This window comes from Vidua chalybeata, chromosome 2 (genome assembly GCF_026979565.1).
Source record: "Vidua chalybeata isolate OUT-0048 chromosome 2, bVidCha1 merged haplotype, whole genome shotgun sequence".
NCBI classification, from domain to species: domain Eukaryota; kingdom Metazoa; phylum Chordata; class Aves; order Passeriformes; family Viduidae; genus Vidua; species Vidua chalybeata.
In genome coordinates, this window is record NC_071531.1 from 27427630 (window position 1) to 27441321 (window position 13692).

General features: G+C 38.3%; 1 long non-coding RNA gene across 1 annotated transcript; it reads left to right on the top strand.

Annotated features, from left to right (window-relative positions):
* The first annotated feature begins 1206 nt into the window (after window positions 1-1206).
* Window positions 1207-8908, top strand: LOC128784332 (uncharacterized). Its single transcript, XR_008429435.1, has 3 exons — window positions 1207-1544; window positions 3626-3714; window positions 8851-8908. It is a non-coding gene; the product is annotated as an uncharacterized LOC128784332 (long non-coding RNA).
* The last annotated feature ends 4784 nt before the right edge of the window (window positions 8909-13692 follow it).

Sequence of the window (13692 nt, forward strand, 5' to 3'; positions counted from 1 at the left end):
TATTTAACAAGACTGGATATTTTTCTTCATGACAGAAGTATTTGAAATTAGGGACTTGAAAGTATGTTTTCAATCACAATTACAGTGTCAGTATTGCGAAGTTGTAATCACCATAAGAGCAATTGTTGCATATGTCCTATTATAGAGGAGAATGCCTGAACCAATTAATAGAAGTATTAAGTTGAAGACTCAGAGCTTCTGCTATGAAGATCAAACCAATAAAATGTTCTGAGTTTCTCTATGTACTTACAGCTTGCATGGAAGTTTGAACACAATACGAAACTGATAGATCATGTGAAACATCCAGATAATAAAGCTACTTGGTCATTACCAAAGCAGGTCAGGCTTCAGCCAGCAACCCCATCCATTCTCTCCAGCCATCCATTCCCCAAAGGTATTTTTTGATTAATTTTACCCGTTTTTTGCTTCAAGCTAAATGTTGTAGGTTGGGTTGATTTAGTCAGGGATTTTATTAATGTTAGTTAGGTTTGTTCCCTGTACTGCCCTATTTTTCCCTTACAGTGGTTTGCTCCAAGTTGTTTACCACGAGAGCTCCCGCCACTCAGACCTGTCAATCTTCTCACTTCTCCCAGTTTTCTCCTTACATGGTTCTGTCAGTCAAGGTTTGCTCATTCCCTGACGAGTGTCAATCTTGTAACCACCCCCTGCTTCTTCATGAAAGTTCTGCATCAATCACCCCACCTCTGCACCTCTATTTGTCCCAGAACACTGTACCCACCCCTGTTACGTTACCATTGGTTGTTATGATCTATGTCACTCCTCTATCGTTTGTCCCTATTGGGCGAGGCAGGTTTCCACCCCTGTCCGCCCACCCCCTACTTAATCTGTTGCAAGTCCTTTGTTCTCCGGCATTTGCTTTGCATTGCGCTGAGAGCGATTAGTTCCGACCACGCATGGGGGAATAAAAGTTCTCAGGCTCACAAGCAAAGTGTCCTTCTCTTGTCCCTTCGCTGCCTCTCAGCGTGAAGCCACCAAAGCTGCGTTATCCACGCTGCAGCGCTCAGCACTGTCAGGGAGGCAGACGCCACAGCCCTGGAGTGCCCGCTCACGTGGCGGACTCGGCCTCACAAAGGCAGCGCTAGCCGGTGCTCAACTGCTTGAGGTCGTAGCAGGAAGCCGCCGCAGCTGAAGATGAGTCTCTGCACTGCCAGGTTCTCACCATGTTATGAGCATTGCCAAGTCAGGCATAGAGCTCACTACACAGCAATCTCTGCTGATGTTTTGTGTGAGAAATCTAATTGGTTTTGCTTATTTTATGCTGTGAGAATTACAGAAAAAGAACAACAGCCCACTGCTTAGTGTTTGCTGCCTCTTCCCAAGAGGCACCTAGATTAAATTCTTTTAGAAGCTCAAAGTATAGTTTTAATAACGACTTGCAGCTAAAGAAACTCCTCAGTTAGCTGCAGAGCAGTGGCTCTTTATCAGTCCCACTCCCTCTTGCTGCTCTAGCTTTTGGCAAGATCACTATCTTCCTGAAGTGATCAAAGACAATATTAAGTACATACATCAAAATGAAAGACATGGTAAGTTGTTTTTTATCTTAGCGTTTATTAAGACTGTTCATCCATGATTTATTAAGAGTGGTACTTGTAATTGATAGTAGTGAAAATTAAATCTCTGTCATAATGGATCATATCAATATCTTTTTGTATCCAAGACTAAAACCCAAAACCTTATTATTTACTTTGGAATACTTACAGGAATAATGTGCTGCATGTTTTCATATGGGTAGCCAGTCTGTTCGGTTTTACTTCCAGACTAGAGTGACAGTTCAGATATATGGGGTGATAATTCAGATATACTGCTACAATGAGAAACCAATTAAAAATGTATGAATTAGGCAGGCTGGTGAGAGAATGCTAGGAGAGCGAAAGAGTGAGACATAATTATCAGGCAAATATACAGAGAAGCAGGTAGAAGTCAGTAATGTGGACCTTCACAATATTCCAAGAACAGTTTCAGCTCTTTCTGGTGACACCTCTCTTGTTTTCCATTCAGATGTTAAGTCTAGAATCTGTCAGTAAGAATAGTGCAGTGAGAATATGGCTTGTGGGGAAGAAGTGCCTTGAAAAACATGCAAGATCCAAGGTACTCAGGAGTGCATAGATTTGTTTTGTCATGCAAACTGCCCTCAAATAAACTTCAGAGCAGTGGACCTGTGTTTCATACTTGCAAACTTCTCACTTTTACAGAAATACATAAAATAACCTGGTTATTTCCTGTGCCCAAAACTCATGTTTGCTTAACTTTGTCAGTGTCTAGCCTTTGATAACAGCTGGTTAACTTAATCTTTGTGATAAAACTAAGGCAATTCACATAGATCTACTGAACTTTTGGGCAAAATGCTGAAAGTACCACCTGTTCCCTGGAAGCTCAGGGCACATTCACATCTCCCACTACCCTAGCCCATACCCCATACTACCCTGCCACTGATATCAGTCAGCTTCTGACATGTTGCTGGCTGCTCCCTTGGAGGCTGGCAGTTGCTTTTATATTCACACAGAGAAGGATTTCTTTGCAGGCATTACCATGGGAATTTGTTTGGTACATGAAAACACAGGAATGCAGCAAGACCTCAACTCCAAAAAAAAGTTATCCACCTTCAAGGAGAAGCAATCTGCAGTACCGTGGATGGCTTTTAGATGACAATAGATACTTAAAAAAGATCCACATTTATATTGAAGCAGATTTCTCTCCTATTACTCAGTTCTTTCTGAGTTATAATTTCACCCTAAGAGGAATGAATATGTAGTTGCCAGTGAAAGTAACCTGTTCTCAGGCATAGAACAAGCAGGATTAGGAGAGACATCCGTCAAGATCTGATTATTAAGGTTCTTAGAAATGCCTCTGTGTGAATTAAGGTGCAAATGAGACTATATGCCAATGATAATAGTATGAGTTTTAGTTGATAATAAATATGGGAGAGAGAGAGAAAGAAAGAAATAGAAAATAGGTGGGGGGCACAGAAAGAGAGTAACAGGGACAGAATAAGGAAAATATCACCACTCCGTGGATCCCAGCAATGTTCCATTGATCCTCTCCTGTTGGTCTTCTTGGTGGTGAAGGTCTCCCCAAAAAACATAGAATTTGGTGGGTTAATACATACTCAGGCCAGGTAGGAAAATCCAGGCCCCTCCCTGCAGGGGGATTTGCTGTTGTCTCTTACAACAGACTCTGGGTTTGCTGCATCATGTGCAGTCCTTAGTGCAAGGCTTCAGGAATGACTCTGGGGGGCACTTCAGGGAGGCCTTGGATGGATTAAGGCACCCCCTCATCTGCTCCCCCGCTACCTTTCTTCTACCCTGTTGTGGGTCACCAATGACTGCACTCCCTTGGGGATGTCCTTGTCCTGGCATCTCTCACACTGGTGTCGGAGCAGGCTGGACCCATTCATTATGTGCATCCCAGGCAGTTCTTATCCTCTCCTTCCACACAGGACATCTGCAGACCCTGCTGCCCAAACCTGTTATACATAGAGTAGGTTATTCCAGAACAACACTAAGGGGAACATTTTCTCTTTTCCTTCAATCCTAGCTCTGTTGGTGTCTAATTCATTTCTCTAAAAGCATAGTCCTTTAGCCTTAGTTGTTATCCATCCTTCCAGGTGTTCAGCTGGGACTTGAAACAAATGAAAGATGAGGAAATTTACAGCAAATCCCAAAATTGTGTTTTGGCCAGGTCTCAGTGCTACAGGTAACTTTTTAAAGTGTTCACACACAGTAGTATCTTAGTCATTAGCCATTTTCCATGTCTGATATTTAAAGAGGGTACTTATGGTAACTTTATGGTGACTACTTTTTAAGATTGGCCCTTAATAAACTGGTAGGGAGGACCCAGTGGGGAACACTGCAATTAGTAGATGTTTTTAAGAATAAGTGCTTATGACAGGGATTTTCAATAAGAATTGATTGTTCACAGAATCCTTGTGGCTTTAACTAAATTGATTGAAGCATCTGTCACAGCCAAGCTTTGAAAAGAAAATACCCCAAAAAGCAGATTACATACAACATATATTTATGAAAATTTTATGCTAACAGAAACAGCCCATGGATTGCCATGCCATTTCCCCTTTCAAAATTTCAGCTTTCAAAAGATATGTATTTACATATTCTGCCTTTTACCAGTGATTTCTTATACAGATTGACAATAAGACACAACTCACATATCCCTTTCTGCCTTTTCTTTGCTTTTGCATTTCATTTTGCCATTGTGTTTGAAGTGGAATATTATACACTGGCATAGATTGTGTTTTCTGTTACTTTTGATTACTCACCAAATCATTCTGGAGAGTTTATTGGGCTTTTTTCCTAATTATTTGGTTTGATCTCTGCTTGGGGAATAGGGCATTCTTTGCTGTGCTGTCCTGGAAATAATTGCATTTGCAGTGATTGTTTTCTAATAACAGTTCTGTGGAGTAAGTGCTTTGAGGCTATATCCAGCTTTTTTTATGAGAACAAAAGAATTCTGCCCAAATAATAATTGAGTAAGGACTTTGTGTATTGGTTCACTATTTATAAAATATTTATACACCCCATGACAGCTCCTCTATATCTTCACTTCTCCAGTACAATAAAGAACAACTGTCATGTCAAACCAACTGTTATAACATTGTCATCTAATCTGGGCAGCAGAGTGCCTTGATATGGACATGAGGCTTTCCAGATGTTCATGAGAGCTGATGGCCCAGACAGGGCAGAAATAGCTGCAAATATTATTCTGTAAGATAACATTTTATTTTTGTTTTTAATTGTAGTAACAGTCCAAGCTGATTGTGACACTTTTGGCAACACTGAAAAACTATTTGCTTTCCCCAAAGTATTCTCATTTATTTTATACTGGGAATATTCAGGCTCATAGACAGGTAATGAGAAAGAATGACAGTGTTTTAACTGGGTTCTCAGCATGTATTTGGGTTTAAAATAATACCTAGTGATTATGTGGCATTCATTCAAAATGTTCCACAGGTTTGTGCCTAGGTATCCTGCAGTGCCACTCTTCCTGACATTTATTTTTAGCAGAGTTCATAACAGTTCAGACAAAGGCTTTCCACTGATGTTCATGGTGTATCTGAGCAAATAATTCCTGCACAGAGCAAAGAGACTATCATCCTCCAGCTCCTCTTTATTCTGGTGCTACAATTAACATTCAAAGTAATATTTTCCATGGTGCAATTTTCATTTGTAATTTACACTTTGTGGAATACTGCATATTTCAATACATGCTTTTTCCAAGTTTTCTCAGCTGCATAAATCTAACACAGAAGCTCTATCCTTAATTATTTATCCTATTCCAATGCACCAGTGTAATTCTTTTAATGTGTCTTGTGGGTTTAATTTTTGCTTTTTATATTCTATAACCTGTAAGAGTACAGTTCAAGAACTTTTAAAAGTTGCTTCAAGAAATAGTTTTTACTTTTCTTAAGAAGTCAAGAATCAAGTATAATACTTAGTATTATATCTGGAGAATTATCATTCTGAAGAAACATTGTGACAAGCTGTAAAATAAATGAAAAAAATAAGTAAACATCAGTTATCCTTGAAGACAGAAAATAAACCAAATAGAAACAGAGCTTACAGAACTCTGTTCTTCAGGTGTCAATTACAATTATTTGTTATTATTATTTGTCAAACAAAAACTCATTGTCAGTGCAATATATTGATCATTATTTTGACATCTACTAACTGATCTGCCTATACATACACATTTCAGAGAAGTTATATCAATTAATGTGTCATCAGCACTGTTTATTAATGTGCAGTGGCTTGTTCAGATAATCAGAAATCCAGAGTAAATTATAAATTTGGATATCATTAAGGTTAAATAGCCATAGTTTGTGTCTTTTTCTCTCCTCTCTTAACAAATCTGGCCATTCTTTTTATTTTGTTATACTGACTTTTACATATTCTTCTCTCCTTGCTCCCTTCATTAACCAATTTTTCCATCAGCCAGTAGGGAAGTATAGTCTCTAATGAGAAAGTTGCTGGTTTTGATCCTTTTATAAGGTAACTCTGATTAATGTTCATGGGTGTTATACAAAAAGGAAGAGGACAGAATTTATCTCCAATTTTAGGATCAACTATTAAATGTTTAGGTATACCTTACTCAAGTAAACCTTCCACTGACATAATTTGCTAAAAAATAGATCAACCAAACAAAGTAGAAGACTGTGAGGATTGAATTTATTGCTATATATTTTTCCTGACATCACTTATTACTGCAGTGGTCAGAGCCTTGCTGGTAATTACATATTGATATTCATGAACATTCTGGGTTTGGGCCTCAAACAGTGAAAAATGTGATTGTAAATTCCCTTAATTGCAGCCAAAGTCTCCTTTGGCTCATCTGGCACTTTTCCTTTAGTTGTCAGTCCTACATGGACCTAAGATCATAAACTCAGCCTTTTTTAGCTCCCAACTCCAGTCATAACCCACGAAGTATCCACAGGATTAAAAGCAATCTTTTTTTACTGCTTCCTCATCTGTTTTATAGACTATCCTATCAAGAGAGGTTTAAACCATGTATTATAGAGAATTTGCAATGATTTTGTATGGGTTTGTTCTTTAATTGAGATGAAGTAAAAGATGTAAAGGTCGATTAAAATATCAAACTTTTATGTGCCTTTACTTTAGTTTCCTTGCTATTTTGGAACATTCCCTGGGTTACTGTGGCAGTGATTTGCACTTTCAGGCTTCCCCCAAAAAGAAGTGAGGGATATTTTCTTTATCTGAAGATGTTATGTATTTTTAATATGCATCACCAAACTTAAAAAAAATCCTCAGTACATTAATATTTTTGTATCAGGGTGTACAAGGGTATGAACGCCTTCTTTGCCTAAGAAGGCTCTGGTTTGAACAGTGTGATATTGAAGTGTAACAATGCTCTGCTGTCAGGAATGGCTAAGTGTAAATATATCTCCCCAAATATCTTTTTGCATATTGTAAAAAATTATAAAAGAGTTCAGCTCTACACTCAAAATGGTCTCAGGAAAGAAAATAGGGTTTAAAATGTGAAGAAATATTGAGGAAAAACATTAATCCAGGAGATGATTGATACTGAAACATGCTGAAGAAGCAGACATGCTCTTTTATGTACCTTACCTTTTCTGTTGTTGAATATTGTAATATATTCAGCAAATATTCCTGATAGGTTTTGATCATCTCTATCTGATCAATTACTCTTCTCTGAATAATTTATTCAAATATTAATGACAAACCAGATCAAATAAAGTTATGGGTTCAGTATTTTTTCAGTGTAGTCACTGGCACTAAAACCTATTACAGGCTTTAATTTATAATACATACTGCTCTATATATAACAATTTAACAAGCACTGTGAATTATAGAAATGCAATTTTTTCAAAGGTGACATTGTAAACCTCAAAAATTAGTCTCCAGCAGTTCAGAGAGACACAAATATTACAAAATAGAGTGATAGCCCCATAATTCAAAGCACACTTACATTTTAATTAATACTAAGATTTGGTGTAACAGTAAATCTCTTTTTTTTTTTTTTTTCCACTACATATACCCTTATTTGTCCTCTTTCTACTGCAATGCCTTTCTGCATAATCACTTCTGTTCCTCCCAGGCCTGGTGCTTCTCCCCAGCTCCCACTACACCCTCTCTGTAGACATCAGTGTGCATCAGGGCAGACCTAAGCTCCATCTAAGAAAAATGCTAAAATTCTTGCTTATAAGACAAGGGAGTTGTCCTGCTGAAGCCAATGGGACAATGACACATCTTGACCAGTGCTCAAGGGACTTGAAGACTGCCTAAGGAGGTGAATGCCAGAGTGGTCCTATTGCCCTGCCTCTTTCCATGTCTCTTTCATGCACTGTGCACACACAAGATTTCCAGAGTTATTTAATCATATGCTGGTTTTTACAGAAAAGGGAGAGAAACTGTTCTCTCCTACCCTTCACACTGGCAATTGTTTTTTAGTAAGACTGTCTAATTTTATATTTGACTAATGAATATATGATTTGAAAAATAGAAGGTAGCTGGTTTTGCTACTGTTCAAAAAAGATTTTCTTCCTTCTCTAAATAATTGTCCTTTTCTGAATACCTGTCATTTTACTTCTTACTGTCCAGGAAACATTGCCAGCCTCAGGTTTTGAGTGTTTACATTGTCATTGTTCTCAAAGAATTGTGAACAAAGATTGGAAAGAAAATCATGTGCCCTGAAGCATACTAGCTTAAAAAGAGAACCCAGTTCTACCACATAAAATACACCAGTCTTGAACACCTGTCAAGAAAAGCACTTTAACATTACTGACTTATGAAAAATTGCATTAAACCCCTGTGTAGCTTTTTTTTTGTTTCAAAAATTTGGATTAACTCTATTTTTTGGATGGAAATATTGAGGCACAAAAATAAGGGGGAATATGCCCAGTTGTGTTTGGTACTCTCTCATTTTTCTCCTCCTTCCCTTTTTCCTACCCTTTAAGCTCCATGGTTGCTTCAGCCTCTCTTTTTCTGCAGACTGAGGCCAAACATGTTGAGGAATCTGCTTATGGTCCATTGACCACAGTTACAGAGTCCCAGGTGCAGGAGAAATTTCTTCCCATACTTAACGAGTCACTTCAATTTTTCTTCAAAAGAGAGGACTGTCTAGAGGTCAGAACTGCCAGAGCAGTTTAATTTTGTTTAGAAAATATATTCTGTGCACATTGAGTTTAACCACTAGCTGGAGTACTGCGGATACTGTGACGATGCCTCTCTTGTTTTTTTGCCCAGTTCATTTTATAAAAGACTGTATGTAGTTAGTGCTGTAACTTTGAGAGTGTGTCAAGTTGGCAAAAATAACATCTCATGTTTCTCTCCTTTATAGCTTTCTAGTTAGCAGAATTCCTCTCCTAACAGCAAATTTTAACAGAACTCAAGCTCCTCTGAGAGTCACAGACTCTTAATATGATTCAGCTTCCAGATTAATAAAATTATTCTCTCTTATGAAGGTTATCTTCTCTTTCATTCTTCAGTATTCTGATTTTGTTTGCAAAGTGAACGTTGGAAAGTGTCACACATTTTCTTCTTGCCTATTCTAAAGAAATGATATATTTTCTTTAAAAAAATCTGAGCTCTGCCAAAGGACTGGACATTGTGGGGAAACTGCAGCCAAAGTCTCTTTTGGCTCATCTGGCACTTTTCCTTTAGTTACTAACTGTAGATAAAACAGTTTTAGATGGTGCTGTCTGAAGATGATGTTCTGATCTAAGTTGGAGCTCCCTTGAATGGTTGGAAATAGGTGACCTCTCAAGGTCTTTTACAAGAGTCTATGATACTCTTCCCTACTAAGAAAACTGCTTCCTCTCAATGATGCTAGTCATTTTGAGGCTGGTTCCTGGGACTGCATGAACTCAGCTTTTTTTTTTTATTCTGGATGAAGCTCACAGCTACAGCATCACTCTGTATTTGAAATACATAAAAAGCAGATACTACTTTGTTTAAAGCTTATGAAAACAGTTCTTTGTACCACAAGTACAAGAGAATATGAATAAGATTTCTTGCATTTGTGATATAAAAGATTAAATGAACAGTGCCTCATTTTCTGAAGAACAAGATCCAGTAAATTGAACAGGAGCAATGCCAGCTGAAAGGACAAGAAGATGTATATGTCAGTTTCAGGGCTCTGGAAGTGTTTTATCAATTCCTCTAGCCTGCCTTTTCTCTGTCACAGCAGGAAAGACTTCAGAGAGGAATACCAGAGCAAACAGATATACAAACCCTTAATGACAGCAGTGGGTCTTATTACTACAATACACTCCAGAAATGTTATTCCCACCTTTAGCAATTTGTGGTGGTTGACATTTTAAAAAATAGTCAGCAGGAAGGGTGTTGTGCTTTGTGATATCAAAATTCATCAGCACCAGGCACCATGAGAGTAGATTCCAGCTGCAAGTGTGAGAACTTTAATTCATCTGAAGCTGTTTTATCTTCTAAAAGAGTTTTTTTTCCCTTCATGTGCCTTTTCTCAACTTTTTTAAAAGCCCCTTTTGTGTCATCTGAAATGCAATTTCACAAACAGACTACCAGGACACATAGAATCCTAAGGCTCTTCCACCCAGAAAGGCAAAAATAGAGAAGAATATTCACCCTCAAAGCACCCACCTATCCTGCCATAAAAAGTTTATTGTGGCAGCTCTCTTTTATCTTACTGTACTTTTAAAATAGAATGCTGAGTTATTTTCTTAAAAGTCTGAGAAAGCTCTCAGGCATTTTAACCTTCTTGACAAGGTAATGTCTGTTGCCATTTCCATACATATATTTTGAGTGATAGCTTATGTACCATCCAGTCGTGGCTGGGGCACTTGAGAGAAAGCCAGGACTACAAGATTGTCTGTCCCTGTAAAACTTCATCTCAGCTTCTGGCAAGGCAATCCTACCTGGCTTGCCTAAACAATGAGAACTACAGTGCAGGGGTTGAATTGTAATGTATCTCTTGACAAAAATGAGGGGGCTCCAGTTTTTATGAGAACCATGAGACATTGCAATGTTATAATCAAATCAAATTATTAACATTGTCAGAAAAAAGGCTCACCTCACTGCCAAAAACCTGGACTCATTTAAGTCCAAACATATACCCCTACCGCACCCTTCTGTTGAAATATTTAAGCCTTAGCAACATTTCAGTTGTCGAAAAGTTCAGGAATGGAAATAATTACTTTCTTCCAAAAAACTATGCTGTTGCAAATAAATAAAGACTCGCTGTTAAATTGAGACTATTGAGACCGGTGTATGGTTAAACTCCTCAGAGCCCCTTCTCAAGTAGAGGCTTACCAGCCATTTGTGTTTATGAAGTCTGTGTTAAAAGCCTCAGTCCAAGACCCTGAAAGCCCTGAAGGGACAGAGAGGAAGTTTCTTTCAACTTCTTAGAAAGTTTCTTAAAATCTTTTGTTCATAAGGACAAAATCCAGCTTAGGCAAGTATAAATGTGTTGTCTGCCACAATCAGCAAATTTCTTAAACTGGGCTGTTCTTAAAAGCAATGCAAACACTTTTAGGGTGGGTGTAGGTTAAAACCTGGCCATGGGGTGGGGTCCTCAAGCTCACAGTGCTTCTTTCAAGTGTAGTCACAATTTAGAGACAGAAATCCTTGACATCAATGACTTCAGAGCCAGAATGAGAAAGAAGATACTGGACTTTTGCTCTGCAGACACAAAAGAAATTACTGTAAATGATTATTGCTTAGAAGTTCATTGTCATAGGCTGTAACATGGTCCAACAGCATTAGGCTGTGGTCACAGCTGATTCCTCTGATCAGTCTAATGGGAGCAGACAGCAGTAAAGCTATATGGCCATGATGCCCTCTAAGCCTGGATCCAAGTAGAGAGCAAAGAGGAGGAGCAGAAGTCTGACATTTATATAAACACTAAATTAGAAGAAATGTTAAATATTAAGCTGTATCCATACAAAAAAAAAAGTAAAAAAGTAATTTAGGAGATTTGCAGTTCAGTTAGGAACTCTTCAAATTAATCTATTAATGTTAAATTGGGGTGAAAATAGGTCTAATACATAGTAATGAAGCTGAAATTTAGCCTGCAGAGTTAAATGGGCGAGCCCGTCATTCCGTGTTAGCATGAGCAGAAATCAGGAGGGACAAAGGGTGGATAGACAAAATTATATCATTGGCAGACAAAAGCTGTGGCAATCTGTTCACCAGATATTCAGTCTCTGCTGAGCAAACTCATCACTGGCTTGCTCTGAAAAGCTCACAATTTCCCTGCCTTTCACCTTTTGGACAGAATGAAAGACATGCTGGCCAGCTGCCAACTGCTAATTCAAGTGCTTTATTGAGGAGTACGACAGTAATTCAGCCAGGGAGAGACAAGGAGTTTGTGTGGATCCAGAAGAGAGTCTTTATATTTTTCCTGGAGATTTCTCAGTTGACCCTGACTAATCTTCTCTTACTGGATTTGCACCCCTAGAAACCTTTGAAGAAAATTTGCTCACCAGAGGAAACTGTCCAGACCATCACAAGTTGGAGAGACAGTCACTGAAGGGAAGAAAATCAATCTGTGCTGACCAGTAGAAATTCATGAAAGCTTCTCTGAAGCCTTGTAACAAGATGTCTTTTTAGCACAGCAATGTACACATTATATAGGGCCAAACCTGGCATCCTCATCCAGGATTCCCTGGAGAACATGGTGGATTTTTCTAAACATTTGGCTAGGTTTTTCTTATTCTTCCTCAGCCCCTTGTACTGCCCAATGCCAGCATTTCATTGAGATAAGAAGAGATAATTTTTCCCATAGGGAATCATCCCCAAAGTCGAATCCAAATGAAGTAGTTCCCAAGTGACAGACTGGAGCCATGGCAGTGCTGTGTGGCAGACGGAGTTGCCACTGATTGGCTGCATGGACCAGCAAGGGAAGCAGAGGGGACAACAGCATGTGAATACTGCCTCTTCCTTGTGCCTGAGGACAGAGCTGGGGAGAGAGCTTCAGACCCTCTGAAGAGGCTATGAGGGGCTATGAAGAAGCTTAAGTGTCTACTGTTTGAAAGTACTTCATTTTGTTCCACGTTTTTAATACTGAGGGTGCTGGTGGGAGATGTACTCCTTGACTTCTGTTTCTGCTTTGAACATGATGCAAAATTCACATCCCTTGGTATAAAACTCTGCCTTTTCTCTTCCTCCACGTTCCTGTCCTCAATTACTTGAAGTCCAAGGTCTGATCAAATTATAGAATACATAAAAATAAATCTTCTGTCCAAGTGGCAAATCAGCCACACTTAGGTTTTGATTTAATATAGACTATGTCTTATGTTAAGAAATTACTTTGTATATTTGTTTTATGTTGCCATCCTGATTTGGGTATCTGAACAGGTTATATAAGTTATTAAAATGTTATTTTCCTTCCAAAGTTTATGCCTCATTCCTACACTTGTATCAGTGTACTGTATTTTGCTGTGTATTTAGAAATGAAAAAATATGAACATTAAATTTATATGACCTTTATCATCCACAAACATATTAGGCTCATGTGTGGCATTTGAACTGAGTTACTTGGTTTGCACTGACGAATGTATAGGGGAGACTTAAGTCAACAGTGCAGTATTAATGGAAAAATAAGCTTAATAATATTAAAAACCATTTCAGATAGAGCAGATAGCGACTCAGTCTCGTTGAGATCATGGCTTATGTTTTTGTGCTCCCTGAAGTGGTGTTTGGGAGCTGCAATCTCATGTCTTTGTTTTCCAATCCAAGAAGGATGAATAATAAGAGAACATAAGAGGTCAGAAAACAGGAAGAACCTCTCCAGGAACCTCCAAATACCTGTAAGTACATGCATGAACACCAGCACAGTTTTAGATTTGTTTTAAATACTCAAATGCAAAAGGTTGGGAGAGTGTGTGTATGTGTGAAATGTACTAGGTAAAGTACATTTCACACATACAAAAAAATACCACAATGATAATGCACATTTAAAAAAATCTTCTGCTCATATGATCATTACGATGATACTTTTAGCAGAACTGTAGGCTGTCACATCTCTTGAATTGCGTGAATAGTTCTCATGTCAAAGGTGAGTTTCTGAGACAGGCACTCTTTTTAGTCTGAATTCCTAAGGAAAAAGGTGCATATTTCTCAAGTACATGTTACAACAGGCTTTTTTTCAAATCCATCATCCCCTTTCACAGAGGCAGATAGATGTCTCAGACATGATAATTACTAG